Source organism: Thermobia domestica, chromosome 7 (assembly GCF_964235325.1).
Source record: "Thermobia domestica chromosome 7, izTheDome1.hap1.1, whole genome shotgun sequence".
NCBI classification, from domain to species: Eukaryota; Metazoa; Arthropoda; class Insecta; order Zygentoma; family Lepismatidae; genus Thermobia; species Thermobia domestica.
Window position 1 is genome coordinate 48,378,835 of NC_137460.1, and position 23,789 is coordinate 48,402,623.

The window sequence follows — 23,789 nt, forward strand, 5'->3', positions numbered from 1 at the left end:
GCAAAGATTTCTACGTCGTATGGTAGTTACCACAGCACAATTACCACGCTTAAATACTCTTCTCATTACCAAAGCAGCTACAATAACTCTGACACTAATTATAACATAGCCTATATTATTTACCGCTATTATCATTGCAATTATCATTGTTTCCACACTAATTATCATAGCTCCCACATTAATTGTATAACCACTCAATATTTTCGTATTTTCAGCAAATTTCTTTAAATTCCAATAATTCTTGGAAACACTCATAGCTCCCACTCTAACATCCACTAATCGAGACACAGGAATAGGATAGAAGATTACAGCTCGGAAGACGGGGGAGTGAACGCTATTTGCAGTATATTTACACCCCCTCAAAAAAATAACCGGTTGGAGTTTATACTATTAGGAATGTTAAGATGGATTTCAAGTGTATTACGATTATTTCGTCTTATTATTTTACGTATAGACATGCCGTTTGAATAAATACGTTTCTTAACACGTTCGCTGCGGCAGTGTAAAACTGAGTTTGGATCTGAGTAATATACGAGTCACGCGTCCACGGTAACTCGTCTAGCACGTGGAAACTATTAATAGCTTGTAGATAAAAGTTCCTGCAATAAATTTAGTTTAGGAGGCCTAATCACTCCGAAATTAAGATACCGCTAATTTTAAGTAATTGTGTGATATCGTCAGATAGATAAAAGATAATTGAAATGTGGAACAAGAGCGCGCTAGACAATATTATTTTCCATGAGGTACCGTTATCGCGAGTCACCAATTAGCTTCCCGTTTGTAGCCATTTAGAAACGCGAAAATAAGTGCTTATTTTCTAAATGTCTGGAAATCAAAAGCAGATAAGCGAATTGTGATAACGGTATCTCATGTAAAATAATATTATCTAGGGCGCTCTTGTTCCACACTTCGATTATCTTTTATCTATTTGAAGACATCACATAATTACTGTAAAATTAGCGGTATTTTAACTTCGCCGTGATGGGGCCCCTTAATGTAATTTTCCCAAACCTGGGCAACAGTATTCTTGATACTAACTTTTATTAATTTCAATACTTTTAAACGTATAGCATATCATTTTTCAAAGCGCAAAAGGAGTGAAAAATTAGGAAACTTTTCAGTAAAAAAAAAAAAAAAAAATGCAAAGAAAAGGAAAGGAACTTGTCTTCCTGAGGGAGAAAAGAGCATATTAAAAAAGAAGAAAAATTGAAAGAAATTGAGCGCTCGTGACGACAGCCAACAATGACAAATTATATAACAAACTTTTGTGATCGGTGACGTGTACTCGATCACTGCAGTAGCTCGTCAACGATCTCTCTCTCTCTCTCTCTCTCTCTCTCTGCCTCCACTTTCACACTCTTACGTCAAAACGATACGCTGTGATTAATTGAGGACACATCTTGTCCAAAGGTGTGTGTGTATAATGGGGTAAAGGTTGGCGGGGCGGGGAACAGTGAAAACGACAACAATAACAGAGACAGCCAATCAGGAGCCTAGAATCACCGAGCCCCATTGGGAAGCTACGGAAAGGGGGAAGGGGTCTATGTTTTGACTATATCGTCACACAAGCTATATTGTTAACAATGAAATGGAGCAATGGACAAAAGGATAATTAAATTCAATTTGCATTGTGGCCTCTCTTCTCTCCGAAAGTGTCCATTGAATGCAATCCTCAGTGGAGTTATATCGCCGTATGTAGCTATTATTGTCTGGATAAAGAATCAATTAAAGGGCCAACTGGTTAACATCTACAGAGGGATTTAAAAAAAATACACAGCCTATGACGCAAACATTTAAACGTTTCTTCTTCTGTTGTAGGTGAAAGGTGGTGATAATTCAGGCAAGGCATCTGTAATACAGTACCACAGAAACAGTGTACACGCTGAAGTAAAGAATTTTAATTTTGGAAATTCACAAAGTTCATGGATTCACAAAGTTTGTGGTCGACTGATATAACTCGTACGTACTGCATGAATCTCCCCGTCACGCTCAAAAGGTTGGATCATGGTGTTCCTGTTCCGAAAGATAATTTTTCTTTTCTCCTTCTGCACGATCATCAACACTGCCGTTATTTTCAGTTGGTCTGGCAACTTTCTTCTCGGACTGACAAAGAGCAAAACAGAAAGGATATGGTTTCAAGAGGGACAACGCAACCTCTCATGCAGGTCATATGACTATCGGTTTTAAGCAGCGCAAATCATTTCCAACCCACTGTAGCCACCCAGGTCTCCCGATCTCATTCTACGATACTTTGTCTTATTAGAATATCTGAAGTTGGAGCCTACACAATTCATCCACACCTTGGAGAAACTACAGACAACGAACAGCGGAAATTAAGAAATATAGAGCACTTTATCATAGTGGAGCCCACACTGGTGACGCAATTAAACTAACCTTACCATTTTAGACTGAAAACTCACCTATTTACAACAACTTCCCTTTCTTTCTATTCATTTCGTATCCTTACTGATAACGGAGTTAGTCCATAGCTCCTGACTTTTGATACACTTTGTATATGAAAACAGAAAAATGTGTTCCCCTATAAATCAATGAATTAAAAGAAAACAAAATTGGTGTTGTAGACGATACTGCTTCATTGCATATTTCCACTACAATTCTTTAGAAAATTACGAGTTTTATTCATACAGTGGATTTTGGACAGTTCTCTACATCCTGGCCAAAATTAATGGTGAGCCAGGAAGTAGTTCTCTATTTTCTATCTCCCGGGCGGACACACGAGCAGACAGAGGAAATACTGTATATGATAAAGATTTTCTGGTAAACCAAAGTAATTTAAATTAAATGAACCACTGTTTCCCGCAATTAGAATACTCACACTATTATCTGCTATTTTACTTTTACTTTGACATCGGTTTCGGTTCCCGAAACAGAATATTAGAAAATCAATTTGTAGTTCCGCTTTTAGCAGGAAATCTCTTTCAATACCCTGCTTAGAATCGTGTCTTTCTTTCTTTCTTTCTTTCTTTTTTTTTTCGAATCAGAAGAAAATCGATTCCAGTTCAGGATTCGGATTCGGAACTCAGTGGATCTCATTTAAGCCTATCAGCTCACTTATTATTAAAAATCCTATTTGTTGAACGAGATCGAGATCTAGTTGTTCACCATTCTTTGCACATTTTATAAAATCGTTTAGGAATTAGGCTTTCGGTGTTTATGGCCGTGGTAACCCATCACAGATAGGAAATGAGGGATGACGTCCTTCGGCGTTCCGGGGAATTGGAAAATATGAAAGGAATGGGAAAGGAAGGAAATGGTTTGGGACTATTATGTTAAGTAGAGGAAAACGTGGGGTTATGGAATACCATTTACATATTTGAAAATAACTGTCCGAGGATTTATGTTAAATAAATAGTTAGTATATATGCTTGAAGTATATTTAATGAGGACAATAATATGACAACTAGAAGTTGCGAGCACATATAGGAAGAACATAAAAGTAAAAATACTAAATGTAGAAAAAAGGTAGGAGATATGGAATAGAAGGGGATATATAGAATAGTTGCAAAGTACATTAAAAATTTGCTATCTTTCTAGAAGAAGTACATATACATTGTGCAGCGTTTCGCAACTTGCATACTCTTGACCTTCTTACTTGCAGAAATCGCTTATATAGATGTCCTTGTCGGGCTCAACACACTCTTCATGAGCCCACATTGTACAAATCACACTCTTAACCCACACTTCCCCACGAAGATCGTCTGAAAACTTACTGTCACAAAAGATGTAAGGAACCATCTCCATCTTCTGGTTGGATATACGGAGCCATGATTTCCCCATCGCTGGAATCTTGAAGATACAATTCATAAGATTCACTACTAAAGTCAGTAGATGAAGATGAATCCATTGACTTCTGCGCCTTCTTCGGAGGAGCACGCCTTTTAGGAGGACATTTGGAGCCACGTCTGGATTCTCGTCTCTCATACGAACATGCAACATGTTCCTTGTATGGTGAAGAAGTCACGACATGCGCTGAGTCCCTTGGGCGTGCGCGTGTAGATAGTTTGCGTTTGCGTGTGATGGTTGTGGTGAAATGTCAGAAGTATTCCATAACCCCCTCCCATTTTGTAAAATACTCACACCCCAAATAAATCGTACACACAACGTGACATTTCGTTCTGTTCCCTAGAATCACAACATAAGGCGCGCACACTACTGTAGAGTTGGGCATTTAATTTGCAAAATCATTCTTCGAAATAAGTAACGAAAACTTACCTGCAAAATTTTTTTCAGAGGTGCAAATTTAAAAAAGACGAACTGCAGCAAGTCATTTACCAGTAACAACTAGCACACTATTGGCACGTCATGAAGCTTCTTTGAGGACCTAGTTTCGCTTATCCCCGCGAGAGTAAAGCACACAACAGACGCAATAACCCACGATTCCATAACCCCAACCCTATTATATTCCATAACCCCTTGTTTTCCTCTACTATCCCGGCATTTGCCTGGTGTTGATGAGGAAAACCCAAAGAAAATCTTACTCAGGATGGCTGGTCTGGAAACGCAGTTACACTTTTTCGACCAAGTGTCCCCATCGGGAATCGAACCCAGTACCTCTCGCACTTGTAAAATCATGAAGCAATATTGCCAAATTAATACAATTTTCTCTTTAACGTTTTACTTAGTAAATTAAAGTTTCCAAGTAAATGGCAAAGATATTATATTCTTCACAGAACTGACGTTGCTGCACTCATTGCCTTACTTAAAATGCTGTAACTTCTCTATTTATTAATATATCTAAACGAAACAAAAAATAAATTTAAAAAAAACATTCAAGCGAAGAGTTTTTAGCTTCATTGTTCTAATGGAGTTCGAAGACGAGTGAAAGAATGATCTTTTGCCTGAGGAACATAGGTTCCCCCTACGTTCGCTGTGCCACAAGTTGTGAACCACCCTCCTCCCAAAACTTCACCAGTTCCGGATTCACTCTCTCTCTTGTTAAACATTCTTGGAATCAGCCACGTACAAAAAACAAATTACCTATATAAAAGGCTTCCTCGGGGTTCCTGAAGTTAAAGACAAAGCTGTATTAGAATGTCTCCAACCTACATATACAGAGTATTTCAAAATGAATATCCGGGATTTAAGGCTTTGTAGGGTTTATAACAATTAACTTACAATTGTAAATAGTCTAATACATCAAATAAAAGAGCAACTCAGTTTCGTACGCACTCATGTGCATGCGCTGCTTCTTCTGTCTGCCGTTAGAGAGCGCTAGTAGCAAAGCTGGCGACTAATGACCAGTCTTTGCGACATTTTGCAAAGACTGAATCTGTAGTTACAGTGCAACGTGCTTTTCCGTATTAACTTCAATTGCAATCCATTAAATGATAATAACGTCCGTATATGATACAATCAGTTTGAAAACGCTGTGTGTCTGTGCAAAGGGAAAAGTACGGGATGACCAAGAGTTACTGAAGAACGTGTTGAACGAGTGAGAGAGTCTTTCATGCTTAGCCCCAAGAAATCAGTTCGGAACGCTAGTCGTGAATTAGCAATTCCAGTGACGTTTGTGTGGAGAATTTTAATAATATTGAGGAATTTAAGAAAGAGGAATGAAGCAGTTGGTACAACAATTTCTCCAAACACACTGATCAAGATTTGGAAAGAAATTGCCTATCGAATCGATGTGCGCCGTGTGACGAATGGTGCGCCCATTGAACACTTGTATTTAAAAAAAGACTGTTCTTTCATTTGAGATATTATTTAAAATTGTACGTTAAATGTAATAAATAGTACAAAGCCTTAAAACCCCGATATTCATTTTGAAACACCCTGTATATAAATGTCACCACAACTTTAAGAAATAAGTTATTAACAGAGCTGGATTTAGGTTTGGTGGGGCCCTAAGCTATTGAAGGTAACGGGGCCCTTTGTGAGTCCAAATGAACGTAGGTGTCCTATACACAGAAATGAAGAAACTAGTGATATTTTTAAAAATAGGCTAGCAGAAGGGGGCCCATTATTTACATCGTAGGACTTACACTACACGAAGCACTGTTGCTACATGTAGATCTTATTTACTGTTTCTCTTATATGTTCTAAATGTAAATCCAGTTTTTCCTTTATTTTTTTGGGTGGGGAGGTCCCCGAGAGAGTGGGACCCCAAGCTATAGCTTGTTTAGCTTATACGTAAATCCGACACTGGTTATTAAAAACCATAAAGATACATATGTTGGAAAACGTATGGTACATTCACGTGCGTATGCATATTCCCCTTTAATACGATATATTTCGCTTTACCTTTCAAGCGTTTATATTCTTAACTTGAAGAGCAAAAAAGAATAATTGACACAATTGCTCACGTGTATTGGATAATTCTGGCCTGATAATATCATTTTTTTTCTTAACAAAGAACCTTTATAACAGGTAACAGACTAATGACGTATTGAATGTAATTTCATCACCAAACATAAGCTAACCAGAGCGTAAAACAGGGTATCTAGACCAGATAACGAATACCATATTTCAGTGAAATAAAAAAGAGAGAGAAAAAAAAGAGTCAGACACAAATTAACAATTAGTAATTTCCATTCAATGTATACTTGTATAATAAGTAAAATAAAACTGTATGAAATGAAAGTGGCTTCTAGTTTCCTAGAATTGGAATTTCAATTAAAATAGGATGATGAGATTGGAAGTTCATAAAAAAAATGTAGTTTAGATATTTACATAAACTCTTTTGCAAACTCTTTTATTTTTTTTTTTTTTTTTTAGTTTTTAGTTTTTGCCACGTGTGTTCAAATTAACGTTGAAATTAGTGTTGATTTTGAAACCCATATGACAGTGATGTTGCCCTAACCTTAAAATAGGTTAGCAATCTACTTTAAACGTGACCAATTTTGTGACGTAAAAGGCAGTTAGAAACTCCCGGAGACATGTCAAACAGAGACCTTTTGTCTGGGTTGCGAACCCCAGACCATTCTCATAAACGAAATTTAAATTAATGCAAGTCTTGGGGGCATAGAAAACGTAGCTCAGAATTGATTATAAATATGGGAATAGAAATTCAAAGATAAAATTCGATAACACAGAAATAATTGAAAACAAGATTTTAATGATCTGATGTTGAATTGCTATCGACTATCGAAGCAAGGAAAATTAATGCGTACATTTTATTAAATTCATGATTGACTTTTGGTGACAAACTTAGCAGTTGGCAACTATGTTCATACTCTTCCAGTACATGACATTTCTTCGACGCCACAAACTGACTTTTCTCGTGAATGTGTGTGTGTGCATAGCAATAGTTCTTTGTCTCGAAGACATTGGGGATTCCGGTTGTGTAGTTTCTAGAACATTCCAGAAGCTGCTGGATCATTTCGTATTTCCGGTGACTTTCTAAAGCTAGTGGTGATTGGACAACTTTTCAATTACTGACCAATCAGGAACTGTGTTACGTCCCAAGTATACTTTTCTCACGTGCATTGTGCAACCAAGAACTGCGCCAATTATTCGGGACCTAGGAGTTGATGAGCGCAACACGTATCCCGATCCAAGGACCATCATTTTGTAAAAGTGAAAATTGACAGAGTATCTGCGTTTAGTTGGTGAATACAAACCAGTTTAAGAATATATAATGAATTCCCAAAAGTAGTAATTGCAGTAGCGATCAAGAAAAGTTCGGCAAATAAGAAGTTTTACTAGGTCCAAACTCAGCATTCCAAGGAAGACAACGAGAGCAGCGTACCACCTCTAGGGAAGCGAAACTGTAAGTAACGCAAAATGATATTGTAGGAGCAATTATCAAGCAATTTGAGCAAGTCTCACCAGAACTTATCTAATACAGAAGTTCATCGGCCAATTAGTGTGAAAGTGATCATTCTTCTTTAATCGTGATTAGTACGCCAATCCCATCGTCTCCAACTAACAGTGAGCAAAGAAAAAAAAAATGAATAAATACGTATAACTAAAAGGCCACGACTGCGCGAGCTTGCATATGTATAATTATTTTGTGTACATAATTTCATGTTTACGAATAATGTTTTAGCTAGATAGGAAATTCCATAAAGAAAGGTGATAACAGTACTTGGTATACCAACATTAATGTTGTTGTGTGCTTAATGCGAATAACACGAACGTTGACTTGTGTTGCTAATATTTGATGCTTGTTGTTCATTTCAATTCATGTTTACATTAATATCGAAGTTCTCATGTGACAACCAGTGCATGTAAAACCATCAATTTACCTTTTTTGCTAAATATGAATAGTTAATCACCAAGTCCCGACTTTTCAATCTTTTTGCTTTCCTCTTATTTTGTTGTTGTTACTGTTAGTTTTGAATATTGATGCGAGAGCAGGTCGCGGAACGTACCCAGTCCCAATTGTGTGTGTAGTGAACTATCCCTCGCGGTAAACTTTAATTAATACGAGAAAGGTAAAATTAACATTTCTTTTTTTTTCTTTTTTTTTATTCCAATCTTTGTTATAGGATAGTTCGGACGCGACCAAACACGTTGTTACCGATCTTTCCACTTGAGCCGTTTCCAAGCTTTAGTGGAGATCGGCAAAGCATGTATATGCTTCCGGGTGAAGGGGATGATTGGGAAGACTCTTAATAAAAAATCGATGTAAACAAAAGGCGTAAGATAAGCTTGTGTGACCTCCTTCACCAAAGCGATAGCAGAATAATTGAATAATCACAGAGCATGGCATGGACTGGTATAACTTTAAGACTAGAGAAGGCAATGCATAATCACTTACTTTTGATAATGGTGATAAGCAGAACCTCTGATGGACAGAATGACTGAGTAGAAAAACTAATGATGAACGTTCTGTCTTACGGAGCCTCGACGTCAAAATAGAACTTCCAATACCCGGAAGAGAATCCGGTAGTATTTATATGATTTTCCCGTCATGTCAACATTCTTTGTGCGTATTCTTAGTTCTTAAAATCATAGCTGTTCATTTGCATTGTAAAAGTTAAGGCACTCTAAATTTTCCATTGGATTATGGATCCTAAAGAATATTCAAACTGCCTCCACTTCATACATTGCCTATTTTATACACATTTTCCAATTCAATTAAATATTTTGTTTGATTACACATTGTGGTACACAATAATATATGTAAGCAAACTTTGAAAGTTTAGCTCTTATATGTAACTTTGAATACATTGCTAGAAGATTAGGCATTTCCTTAAACGAAGTTTGTTGGTGTTCACGTCAACTTAACCTCACGGTTGTGAATGGAGATAGTCTTCATAACGATTACAATACATTATATTTACACTCATTCCAACTTGGACTCATTATCTTTAATGAAATACCTTGAGCTAGCGAGATCACGAAAACAATAACCTAATTACTCTTGCGCTCACGAAAGTATCGGGCTTTCTATCCTCAATATTGCCCCGCGCTCCTAATCTAATTTGGGCTTGCCTTTCCTAAACTCAGAGTACATTACACTAATTTTAATGGGGGTCGCCCTTACTAATCTTAATAGAGCTTGCCTCACTACTTTTAATGAAGCTCACCTCCTAATCTCAATGGGGCTCGTCCTTACTAATCTCAGTGGAGCCCACCTCACTAATTTCAATGGGGATCATCAATACAAATATCAATGGAGCTCACTTCACTAATCTCAATGGGGGTCACCCTTACTAATATTAATGGAGCTTGCCTCACTACACTTAATGAAGTTCACCTCACTAATCTCAATAGGAGTCGTCCTTACTAATCTCAGTGGAGCCCACCTCACTAATCTCAATGGGGTTCGTCCTTACTAATCTCAATGGAACTAATCTCATTGATCTCAGTGGTGTTCGTTCTTACTAATCTCAATGGAGCTCACCTCACTAATCTCAATGGGACTTGTCCTTAGTAATCTCAATAGAGCCCACCACAATAATCTCAATGGGGTTCGTCCTTACTAATCTCAATGGAGCTCACCTTGCCAATTTCAATGGGGTTCGCGCTTTCTAATCTCAATGGGGCTCACCTCACTAATCTTAATGGAGTTCGCTCTTACTAATATCAATGGAATTAATCTTATTGATCTCAGTGGCTGTGTCCCTTTTAATCTCAATGGAGCTCACCTCGCTAATCTGAATGGGGTTCGCGCTTACTAATCTTAATGGAATTCACCTCACTAATCGCAATGGGGTTCGATCTTACTAATCTCAATGAAATTCACCTCACTATTCTTAATGGGGCTCTCCCTTACTAATCTCAATGGAGCTTATCTCACTAATCTAAATAGCGTTCGCGCTAGCTAAGCTCATACGGGCTCGCAGTCACTAATTTTAAAGAGATTTGGCAGTATTAATTTCAGTGGGGCTCGCTCGTACAAATCTCAATGCGCCTTGTGCTTACTAATCTCAATAGGACTCACACTACTAATTTCAATGGGGCTTGCCCTTATTAATATCAATAGAGCTCATCTTACTAATCTTTATGGCACTCACGCTTGCTAAGGTCATTAGGGCTTGTGCTCACTAATCCAAATGACACCTGCTTTCACTAATCTCAGTAGGTTTCGCCCTTAATAATATCAAGGAGGCCCCACTTACTAAATTCATTGGGACTCGCCCTCACTAATCTCAATGGGACTTGCTATCATTAATTTCAATGAGACTCTACCTCAGTAACCTCATTGAGGCACGCTCTAGATTCACGTTCAACTATTAAGCTTTAGGCTTATTGAGCCTGAGAACCGGGCTCGCGACTTCGGGCATTTTTCTGAGACTTTGGACATCTCCTCGCGATTTGGAACACCTCTTGTAGCCACTTACTGGTCTTCCAATTTAACTCATGTCCATCAATATGATATACAATTTAACATCTTTCTAGTGCTGCTATCTATGGAAATGTTAAATGGCCTTCAATAATTCTGGATAATCCCGTGTCCCGATTTAGGACAAGAAGAATTCGAAAAGGAGTAAACTGAAATCCGAAGTCCAAAGAAGGTGCTCGAAAGCTTGTTCACAAACAAGCTGATCCTGCACCTCCACGTGTGCAGCCACGTCGAATCTGTAGTCGGCGAGAAAGAGAACTTCTTTGCATCATCAGCATTGGCGAACTTCAACTACAAGAAGCATTTTGGATCCCGGAAGAAGGAGTCGTTTTCGGATCTTTAGACCTTGTTTCAACTGCATCTTCCGGCAGTACTTTCTCTAGACAATTATCAGTGACCTAAAAAAAAAAAAGGCACGATCTCCTTGGGAATACGACATTATGCAATTTCGAAAAATTAAGACTGGTTAATTAAACGGTCTTATGGGATTAAAATATTATTACGGTACTACCATTTGCTAACACTTTGATTTCTTGGAGAACATTACAAATTTTTTTCAGAATACAAGCATTTTGTAATAGAAAGTTGTGCCAAAGCAAAAGTGGTGAAGAAATAAACAAAAAGCGTTACTTGACAAAGGTGTGAAGGGGTTCGGTCTTGCATTACAAAATGTCACAAGCAGGAGGGAGGGGTAAAAATTGATCAAAAATAGCGTTACACAATATGTGAACGGGCTCTTACTGCCTTTGAGCAAAGTTTATTCTTTCTATGAGCGAAAAGATCGAAAAAACATCAGCAAAGTACAAACTACAACTTTGAGCTTTTATCTGACTTTTTCCCATTATAAACTACTGGCTGAGTACCTAATATCGCCCTGAATATCTCGTTTAGTTATCGATTTCACTAGATTTCATCTTGAATTCATTTTGATGCCCAAGGTTATACATGTATATATGTGCACTTTTGCATGTGAAAGAGCAAATCGTTAGAATATATTATTACATGTCTCTTACAGGAAAACTGAATCGCAAGCCATGCGGAATGTGAAAGCATTTAACGTTCTGACTTTCTACTTCCCTCAGAGCATTCAACATATGTAAAGTAACTTTCTTCATTTTATTACAACAGACACAGAGAACGTAAAGAAAAAAAAAATCTTGATAAATTGAAACAGATAGTGTAAAAAGGAGTGGCTGGGGACTGTCTGGAAATTCTGTATGTTGTCAGAACCATTGCCATTCTACGAATAATACATATATGAATTCGTACATTCATACGAGTAATGTTCTTGATTCTCTGAGTTATTTATTTTAATTTTATTTATTTATTTATTTATTTATTTATTTATTTATTACATGCTTTTCTTTAAGTTTAGTTGAACCGTGTTCTCAAATCTCGCAACTTTAACTTATTTCCCGACGTCATACAGCTAGAAAATCCAGAAGAATTGTCTCCTAGACTATTAGTGTAGGCTTGATATACGAGATTTTACATCAAATCAGAATAAAGTAGCGAAATATTCTCTCTCTCTCTCTCTCTCTCTCTCTCTCTATATATATATATATATATATATATATATATATATATATATATATATAGGTCTTAATAAGGTAGCCTTTGAGGAGCTGTTACCCCCACTGCCTTTCTTGTGAGTCCGCCATTGACTCATACAATGATGAACGTTTACACAGCGATATAAGTCGACTGACATCATAATATTCCATTGTTACTTTGTACATTCCTATAAATATTTATACAGGGTGTTACACAAAAATGTCACTTTTTTTGCGAACAGATTCCTCACATCAAAATAAGAGAAAAGTCCATATGGACCTGTGTTCAAAAGTGGATAGTTTCGGAGTTATAGGGTTCCAAAAACTTTCTTACAAAAAATAACAAACAAATTAAAACAAATCGTACTTAAAAGTAAAAGAAGAAAAGAAATGTGTATTTAGACATTACTACAAAGAAGGGTATGACTACCTTTCTCATATAGGCTATAATCCATAAATTCTTCAATTTACGAGTATATCAATAATAAAAAAGAGTTTTATATTATAATAGTAATATAATATTACAATAATCGTATTACATTAGTTTAAAAAGAATCAACTGATTATGAGAACACTTTCACTGTTTTTTATCCATACATAAACAAACTTTAAAAAAAAAAAAATAATAACTGTCTTGAAAACAGAATTATATTTTGCTGTAAATTACCATATGATTTATATTGTTTATTTTCTTTAGAGAAAACATTGTTTTTTTAAAAAAAAACGTATGTTATTTTGTTTCCTTTATTTATTTTTGTAGTTTTGCTTTTCTTTGCACAGAAAAGAAGCTTAATTGAAAGTTTTATTTTTAAAAACCCTTACACTTAATACCCAAATACAATATCTAAGATCCGAATATACCCTTAAACCTCATCCCCTTTTATAGGATGAAACCTTACAAGAAAGGTGGCCTCTGAATGGCAATATATATATATATATATATATATATATATATATATATATATATATATATATATAGGGGCTTTGAAGTCGGGCTGAAAAACATGATTGGATTTTCGACTGTTTTTAGTCGAAGAAAAATGCAAAATATTCATTTGTCGTCAGTAACACGCGAGTGCATTTGTTGATTTAAGTTAATTCTTTGCTTTGTACGAAGATCAAAAGTAAGTTTAGCTATCCTCAAAATTACTTCCACTAACTTTTAATTAATTGCTAGCATATTAGGGCTTAGAAAACAATTACTCTCTAAAGTGGTGGAGATGTTTCTAAACTCAATGATTTCCACTCTTGTCAAACGTTTACTCTCTAAAATTATAGAGGTGCTTCTAAACTTACTGATTTCCACTCTTGTGAAACGTTTACCCTATAAATTTATAAAGGTGCTTCTAAACTCACTGATTTCCACTCTTGACAAACGTTTACCCTCTAAAATTATAGAGGTGCTTCTAAACTCACTTATTTTCATTCTCGTCAAATATTGATTTTCTAAAATTATGATAATGCTCCTAAGCTCACTGATTTTCATTCTTCTCACTAGCTAGAATCATGATACTATACCTTTATCTGAGAATTGAGTCGCATTTATTAAACTAAATTTTGAATAATTATTTTCAATAGGGATATCTCAATTTAGAAAATTTACGAGGAGAATGTGTTATATCAGAAATAAACCGTATTACCTCCAGATGTAATTAATGCACTAGACATACTTTTAAGATAAATTATAATGATGACCTATAGAACACAAATGAATGCTGAATGTGATGGATTACTCAGTAAGGAAACTGTTGTGCAGTGTATCAAGGACACCAAGGTATTTTACTTCCTTTTCTTCGGGAACATTAATTATCTAGAAGTTTGCAAATTGCTAGCCAGCACTGATAGGCCGTGTGGAATGTGATAATTAAATGATACAACTCATAAGTGAGAAGACCGCTGATTTCGCATTGTAATATAGGAGAATAACGCATATGTGTACATACAACGAAGCAAATCAGTTGAATCGCGAGACGATAAGTAAAAGGGTAGGTGTCAAAATCAAACACAAACGAAATACATAGTAGCACATGGTATGTTAAATAATGAAATATATAGTGAAGTGTGGAAACTGTGCACTGGGTAAACTGGTGTAATATAAATAAAATTGGCTTCAAAAAAGTACCCGCTTCTGCATCTTTTGCGTACGTACCTTTTGTGCTACTTGTTTGCATTAGCTCACTTAGGCTCCTAAATCGTAGATGGTTCATGATGGAAATCTCTCGTACATCCTAGTAAAAGTAGATACCAATCTTTTTGACAGATTGTACGATTTATGCTTATATATAACGATGACTATTCATTGCCATTATGCTTATGTCGTCTTGAAGTGAATGTACTCCGAGAATTGGAACATAACATACAAATTACAATTTTTGAAGGTACTAACAAGGGAACATCTTGTATTGATAGTACCGTTGCCCAATCAAACAATGCGCAATCGATAGAGGAGTGAAGAAAAATGAGAAATCCAAGGTTTTGCGGGCCGACACCTAAAAAGAACAGGAGGTAGAGAGGAAAGAAGGATCTAGAATCATGTAAAAATAGCAATGCAAAAGATATACTGACAGTAAGAACTTCAAAATGATAAAAGTAATCAAAATGGCATTTACACAACAGTATAATAAGCAAACATTGTACTCACAGACATACTCAATAACATCATATGTAACTCAGTGTTGCCAATTGAGCACAAAATGAAGTTTCGTTAAATAGCACGGAACACAAATTATAACATCTAGCAAATCTAATTATGAGTAGAACCATACCTGTTACATCTTGATGTACTGTGTTGCCAGCGTGTGAGGATAGGCCTATATGAATTCCTATATGAATGCTGGATGTAGAAGAGTACATACAGTACACGATTCGAACTAGTTGAAACCAAAATATGAGACCACAAACAAGAATAAAACCACTGAAGTAAAAAAAAAAAAAAAAAAAAAAAAAAACGAACGAAGCACATCCAGCATTCATATAAGAATTCATATAAGCATTCATATCAATATAAGATATTCCCTTTAAGAGCCTATTTTATCCAAAAGGAATTTTATATGAAGGAATTTTGTAAAAATATCCCTATTATTAATCTGTACCAAATTTTGATACATGTGTGTGAAGTTACTTTCTGGCCCCAGCCTCAGCATACGTTCTAGGTAGTGGATAATGATATACACAGAAGATTACCTAGTCTAGGACTTTAAATGTTATTGCAAAGTGAAAACGAAGTTAAAAACACATCTCAGGTAAAGAATCAATCATTAATAATTATTAATATAAAAGATAAAGCGTGTTAACTTCTTTTCAAATTATATTTTTCTATTAAATATACAAAAGTCAAAGGTAATTTTAACCAAATAAGTAAGATCCATAAGGTCATAAGTGGTGCTCCTGTAGAAGTTTTGACAAAAGCCAGTGTAAATGTATCTGTTTATTTGAGACAGTGTCTAGAAAATACTGGAGCACATATTAAGTTTTGGAAAGATAATGAATGGTATGTAATAAATTACATGGGAGCAGGAAAATTGAGTTTATACCTTAATATTTCAGGAGGGAGAAATATTAAAAATAGGTAGTTACGTTCCTTCCATTCTGTTTAATCTAGGTGAGGATTGGTTTTCTGAACCACATGAACAGGCAAGGGTGCCGATTTTTCTGCGACTTTGGGGATGGGAGCATTCAGATGTGAGTTTGTATATTCATAAAATAATACAAATATATAAAAATACATATTCATAAAAATACATGGGGGTCCATATGAGTTTTAGGGGGCGCGATTGGCGCCCTTGTGAACAGGCTATATATAGAATTGTCCTATATATGAGATTAGTGTCAAAGAAATGTAAAAGTGGTTTCTAATTGAGATTATAAACTAAAAAAAAGATCATTCTTCAAAACTGAATTTTTGATTTTTTTTAAAAGCCTGTTTACAAAAGGCCAAATTTAAAAATACTATTTAAGAAGTATAATTACTTTTACATCAATGCCATCTTTACGGTACTTCTAGAAAACAATTAAAAACTCCTTTTTTTCCTATCCAAGAAAAGTAAATTAAAAGAACTGTATAATAAGAAAACGTAAATCTTAACGATAAGAAAGAAGAGTGATTGAGAACCCTCACATGCATTTCTCGAAAGAACAAAAGAGAAAGAATTGAATGACCAAATAAATGAATGGGAGTATCTGGATCTGATAGCAAGTTATCTTTTGAACAGAACGAAAAAACAAAAGGCATATCTCTAAGGCAAAATAAATCTATCTTCTAAAGGAGAGACTCGCTGAAATACCATTGTGCGTTCCTCTTCATATATATATATATATATATATATACAGTAGCGGATCCAAGGGGAGGGCTATAGGGGCTATAGCCCCCCCCTTGACGCCGAGGTATACACTGGATAAAATGGGCTTCAATCCTGCTTTACACTGGATAAAACGGCAAAATATGGTTTAGCCCCTCCCTTGATCATATCCTGGATCCGCCCCTGTATATATATATATATATATATATATAATGTGACTATGTTACTACATTTTATCCTTTACCCAACACTCTTTTTTCGTCTGGCGTCTGGTGGTTTTCTTTGTTTCGGGTTTTCTGAAGAGAGAAATATCAAAACCAGAAGAGAAAGAAGTTACATTTAAACTCAGAGTATATATATATATATATATATATATATATATATATATATATATATATATATATATATATATATATATATATATATATATATATATATATATATATATCGTCATGTAATCAGTTGCACAGAAAAAAAATGACTTCAAAAAAGAAAGTCGTGGAAGCAGACTAAAAAACCACAGAACTCTGAAAGCTAGATTAAAAAAAACTAAAACTAAAGCCTTCAATGTTGTGAACCAGATAGTTTCCTGGAAGTGATTTGCCACGCTTGTTTCCTGTAACATAAAAGGAATGCTGACTTACCACGTATGGATATGTTTTTGTTTTTTTTTTTTTATCTTTTCCTTGTATTTGGATTTTCAAAAGATATAACGATTTTAAAACCTGGTATAGATAGTAAAGAATGTGTATCTAAAAAAAAGTATCGTTTCAAAGTTGTCGAATTGTATAAACCTATTGCTAAGATTTAGAATGTGTTAATTAAGTTGGAATCTTGACTGGTATATTTATTAGGATTACGATTTAGATTTCTGGACTTTTCGGCATCTACGGCTGTATTAGCCTGTCACGTATGAAGGATGACGTACCTCGGCAATCACATTATTCGGGGAAAGGGAAGGAAGGAAGTGTCCTTGCACCTGTATATTAGGTTCCATCCCGGCATTTGACTGGTATAAAATGAGGAAAACTCAGGAAAACCTCACACAGAATGACTGGCCTGAAAAAGCGTTTACATTTTTTGACCGAGTTTTCCCACCGGGAATCGAACCCGGGACTTATATATTTTTTTGTTCAGGTTTAAAAATCGAGGTAGTGACGATTAAAGCTTATTCGCTTTCTTGGCAAGGGACAAGCGGAGGGGCAGGAATATTTGGAGGAGCAGCCTTTTTTGTATATCAAAAATGATAATTTTGTATTATTTGACCTGCAGTCGGGTGAGGGGGACAATGTCACCGGGTAGCACCCACACCCTTACCCCCCTCTCAATCGGAATTGGAATTGCTTCACAGAAGCAGCCAAAACTCGGTGATAGTTGAAGTGATGGATGTTGAACTGGTTGTCTTCTGGTTCGATATTAGGACGATATCCAATTTCGTTATTCTAGATTTTGACCTTTACAAAATCAAGGCTACTCAAGCAGCAGTCAAACGTGTTAGCTAAGATACTGCTTAAATCTAAATATTCATTGATTTTTGAATTACAATAACTTAAAATCTAAGAAATGTACTGAGTTGATAAGAGTAGAGTAATTCAAACATTTTTTTTTCTTATTGCTGGCTAACTAAATTTTGGCATACCCAGTGGTAAAAGTGAGGTGGATCGCGGGAGGACGTCGTTTCTCCACTTCCAAAAAATACTGTAAGGTGTATTTATGGCGTCCATATATTTTGTGGAAATAACGTCCCACGATGTTTAAGACAAATGAATAAGATGGAATAATTGGCGGAATGAGAATGAGGGAGGAAACGGGAGTACCCCAAGAAAAAACACGGGCACAATGTTGTCCACCACAAACTTACTTGGAAGGGGAACAAACCAGGAGCCCCTCACATCAGAGGTAAGCAATCTTCCATAGAACCACCATGGCCCCATCTGCGTTTAGAATCACATTTTTCAAGTTTTCAGTTCTGATTATGGAGAACCTTCTTGTATACTTTCCGCCATAAGTAAGGTAGCCGTTCCCCGTTAAGATATTAATGGATTATTAATTCCATTAATGAACTTTTCCGAGATAATTGCTCTACTTATGTATTGCGATTCAAAAGTTCAAAAATTCTCTTTCGTTGAAACGTTACCATGTGAACTAATGGTTATACGAACTTACTAACATTACAATATCAAATCCTATTTGCATGATTTTTTTTTTCTTTACGCAGAATGTATTTTATACCTTCAACACACTATATTTATATCTTAAACTTTTTCGTAAGGTTCCCCCGGTTACCGAAAATGTAGGACGTTTATTTTCAGTACAAAACTTAATCAAGCAGATTATAAATCTGGCAAAACTCATACTTTTAAGAAACAAAAAAGACAGAAGGAAAAAGAAATCTACGTATGTTTACATATGAATCGCCTACATATGAAGCACAGACCAATACATTAATCATTGCTTTTATTTATTGACCTTATTTACGTTCTGTATCAACAACTGTGTGGGCGGAATCAGTATGAAAGGATGACTGTTTCTACGCATCTTGGCTTATGCTTTAAAAGATTTTCATCCGCACACGATTGCCAAATACGAAAAAGTAAAAATACATCGCTGAAAAATATGCATTTTTTGCTTTTTGAGGAGTTGAGACCAAATGCAAGACGTTTTAACTCTTTTCTTTCTTTTTTTGAAAGTGGAAAATTTGAAGCACTAACATTGTAAAGTTCTTTTTCATAGACGTAATATATTATGCTACCACTTTGCACAATGTAGTACAGTGGTTCCCAACCTTTCTAGATTGATGACACACTTTACCGAACGTCCGCGACGTACTTATTAAACTGTTTGTTAGCAACACGCAATGGGATCTACAAAATTGCACTCTAGTTGTAGTACGTTCGTTTCTTTACACGACAACTCTCAAACGAAAGTGAATCTTTGAATTATTATTATTATTATCATTATTATTATTATTTTACAATAGATAAATTAATTTATCTGGGCCGAGTTTATTAATGGAGTCAATCTATTAATATCATTACGGGTAACTAAATTTAACGTGCTGTGTATTTTATAATTCATAACACTTCCTATCTTTCACGCAACCTGTACAGCAGCAGAGTATTGTTGGTTGCCTACGATAAAGGATATGCAGCTTCTATTGGAAGAAGTTCATCAGCCTTTAGATTCACATGGTCCTTTTTACGGGAGCATATTATTGGGATCACGTAAGTGAGACTTATAACATCATCTTGCTAACACGTCAGTTCATAATTCTGCACGATAACTTTTGAACGAAAGCTAACTTCTGAAGTGTATTCATTTATTTGCAATAAATAGCTAGTGCGATTATCCCGGTCAACCTTTATAACAGATTTAATTCGTTAATTTCTTCACGGCTAACGGTGGCTTTAAGGAGTAGCTTTTCATAACGGATTTTCTACTATTGAAACAAAGGTAGTATAAGATACACATCACACCGTTAGATGTCAGTAAATACCCCCCCCCCCCAGCGGTTGACATGTACCAGACGGAATTGAAACTTTTATTGCATTATTATTGTATTGAGTTGAGTTGATTTTGAGTTTAACGTCCCGTTCAGCAGCGAGGCTGTATGAGACTTGAACCTACTGATTAACGTGGAATCCGAACCAAATGAGCTCCCGCCGGGAATCGAACCCGGGTCTCCCACGCCAAACGGGTTAATATTACGCTAACCGCTTAGTATTATTTTATTGTCTACCGGTAGTAACTAATAATACATTATGTCCAATATACCCGTTAGAATTCATATTATGCCCAAGATGATTATTTCACATTCAAGGACGTTCAATGGATGCCCGTTAATGTTTAGTTGGAATGATATAGCCATCCACTATGTCCAAGACGAGATGCAATGTATATGTCGCAATATTATGCGAGTTGTAATGGTAAAATCAATACGGAATGACTGAAACCTATATTGATATTAACTTGAAAGACGACCGACTGGTATGAATACACAGAGAAGTTGTGCCCAAGCTTAATAAGAGATCCGAAAGAAATCAGTAAATTAGGTAAGATTTAATACAGTTAGAGCAAAATGTTTAAAAAGAAAGTGTGCATAAAGTCGACCTCCCTGCACTTGTAACTATGTACACTCATGTCCAAAATTATTGTCGAATGTATATAAATATATTGTTGTAGGAATGTAATTTGATAACGAATTTGCCCGATATTTCTTACAATGTTAGTTATGTGTATAATAGGCAAAGACATGTATGTGGTAAAGTTCATGTCAAAAGAGCAGTAAATGAGAACAATAAAACGAAAATAAAACTTTCTTGTTCATTTAGCAACATTTTGTTTTACTCATTCTAATTTTTCGTATTAATAATTCTTTTCCTATGAAATTTACCACAAATATAGATTTCCCGATTATACACATAGTATCAGTATTAAAAGTACACTGCAAAATCATTATCAAATAATATTCTTACAAGAAGACAGTTATAGATATGCGATGATCATGTTGGACATGAGTATATTTACAACTAAGAAAACAGCAAATTTTGTGTAAGTTCCTGTTTTATGTAATACGAACATATACATGTATACATTGTTGCATATATTTAAGGAGTCACTTTCGTTCCGTTAACTTCTACAGAAGTTATTTTCAGTTATTGTTTGTCTCTAGCATGTGCTACTAAATTTTTCCTTATTGTAACGCTTTTTCTTTCAATGGTGACCTTATACGTAGTCATCCAAAATTTGGTTGAGATCAGCCGGACATTTGAGAAGAAGAAAGTGTAAAACCATTTTTCTGGGAAGAACGAACATCGGCATACATAACGCTCGTTTTACTCCAAACATCTGGGTGATATGCAGGGAAGAGTAGCCATTCTAACTTAACGGCTGTTCTAGAGTTTCATGTATCTTCCTTTCTTTTCTATACTCTTCACTCAACCCTTTCTTTTTAACGTTCACCTTAGTAACTTACAGTAGTCGCGATTGCCTTTTGACTTTGTGTAATCCTCTCCAGTAGGGTGGTTCGAAAAAAAATCATTTTTTTTATTTCCGGAACGCTATAGTGCGCAAAAGTTGCCATTGGTATAGACAAGAAAAAACCCAAAAAGAAATCTTATATATGTCTTCCGGTCCCGCATTGCAGTTGAAACTTAAAAAATCCGGTAAAACAATAAATTTTCAATATATTTTTAAAACGACTAAAGAATATATTACGAGAACCGTATATGGCCTAAAAGTTTCTTCAAATATGTAAAAACAACGTTAAAATAAATAAACTATAATTATATGATATCTTCTGGTCGCGCATCGCTGTCAAAAATTTGCAAAATTTGCGAATTTAGCAAAATTTGAGAGTTTAATATTTTTTTTTATTTTTTTTAAAACAAGTAAGATAAGGACGCTACTCACCACGAGGGGTTGCTGCACTTGGAGTTCCATTACCCAACCAGTCATCCAATGATTGGAGTGTATTATTTACTATTGTATTATTAGGTTTATAATTTTTTACATAATTCGTCCCTTAGAAATTTTCATTTTCCCATTTATTTTTGTCCATTAGTAATGATTTTAAACTATGGTTTCTGCGGGAGCAGCGGAGGCTCAGTGATAAAGCATTCACTTCTGGTGCATGGGGTCCTTGGTTCGATCCCAGCTCGCGCCAAGTGAGTTTTGTGGTGGACAAACACCGTGTGCGTGGGTTTTCTCGGGATTCTCCCGTTTCCTCCGACTTTCTTTATTCCACCATTTCATTCATTTCTCATAATCACCGTCTACTTTAGTCTAGCTGACATAAGTGTGGGACGTAAAACTTAAAGATTTCATTTTCCATTTTTTTCTGATTGATGCGAAAATGTAGGCATGGATGAGCTTGAGAATAGTGTAGCTCTGATGAAGCCGTCTCTAGAACTGTGTCCACACACTCTACCAGTTATTGATTTGAACCTATCAATTGTGTGATTCCTAAAGTAGACAGGTAGATACTCAGCAGATACTCAGATATGTATTTACTGGACATATCAAAAGTCATCCAGTTAGGGCACTGCTCTGAATACTTTTCAGTTTGTGACTCTGGCTTTTGTCACATTTAAGATGTCTCACTACAGCTAATAGAGTTCTGCTTCTATACATTATTTTGGAAAGTCCTTCAGATAATGAGGCAAATTGTCACCATTATCTTAAAGTTATATATATGCCCATGTGGTTTGCTAGTAAGTTGAGCAACAATTTGATCGAAAGACCACAACATGTTTACGAGACCATTCAGAAAATTCGGTATTTTGCCAGAAAAGCTGAAATAAGTTGTAGACCCCGTTATAGAACGGAATGCTTACTTTGCTCATCCCGAAAACTTGCTTTTGGCGATGGTCATTGATGACAGAAACCACATTCGAAAGCTTAGATACAGACGACGTTTGAAGGCAGAAAAGCAAATTTTGAAAGTGATCCTATTAGGCATTTTTGCTGCCAAGCATGAACTTTGTAGCTAAAGATTACACAGAAATAATACAATGAAATACTTGTAATCTTGCTTCTCGTCCTTTTTTTAAGACCATTGACTTATGACGAAATAAGGTAGTTTATAAGCAGACAGTAAGCTAGTTATGAATTTCAAGAAGTTCCCATGTCTTACTCATGCAGTCGAAAGATGCGTTAAGCTTGTGACGGAAGCTTCCGGTACAGTGTGTGGACACGGTGCTAGAAACAGTTTCATCGGAGCTACACTATTGTCAAGATCGTCCATGCCTACATTTTCACATAAATCAGAAAAGTGAATAATGGAATCTTTTAAATTTTACGTCCCACAATTATACCGGCTAGGCTAAAGTAGACGGTGATGATTAGAAGTGAATGAAATGATGGAACGAAGAAAGTCGGAGGAAACGGGAGAAACCCGAGAAAACCCACGCATACGGTGTTTTTCCACCACAAAACTCATTTGGCGTGAGCTGGAATCGAACCAAGAACTCCATGCACAAGAGATTAACGCTCTACCACTGTGCCACCGCAGCTCCGGCATAAATAAGAGTTTAAAGTCACTAGTAATGGACAAAAATAAAAGGCGGAAATGAAAATTTGTAGAGACGAATTATGTGAAATTATAAATATGTAAATACAATTGTAAATAATACACTCTAATCATTGAGTGGCTGGTTGGGTAGTGGAACTCCAAGTTCAGCCATC

The 23,789-nt window shown here is 35.7% G+C and overlaps 1 protein-coding gene and 1 long non-coding RNA gene across 17 annotated transcripts in view; one reads left to right on the top strand and one right to left on the bottom strand.

The window, feature by feature from the left end:
* Nucleotides 1–23,789, bottom strand: part of LOC145690064 (uncharacterized) — a 1,134,032-nt gene that overhangs the window by 615,311 nt on the left and 494,932 nt on the right. The gene's annotated exons all lie outside the window — the stretch shown is intronic.
* Nucleotides 1–23,789, top strand: part of LOC145690066 (uncharacterized) — a 905,981-nt gene that overhangs the window by 229,432 nt on the left and 652,760 nt on the right. For 5 of the 15 annotated variants that reach the window (XR_014132150.1, XR_014132155.1, XR_014132158.1 and 2 more), the window contains exon 1: nt 7,486–7,729. The exons of the other annotated variants lie outside the window; for them this stretch is intronic. This is a non-coding gene — a long non-coding RNA (uncharacterized LOC145690066). Of the gene's footprint in view, nt 1–7,485; nt 7,730–23,789 lie in introns of those variants that run through there. 15 annotated transcript variants of the gene reach the window in all.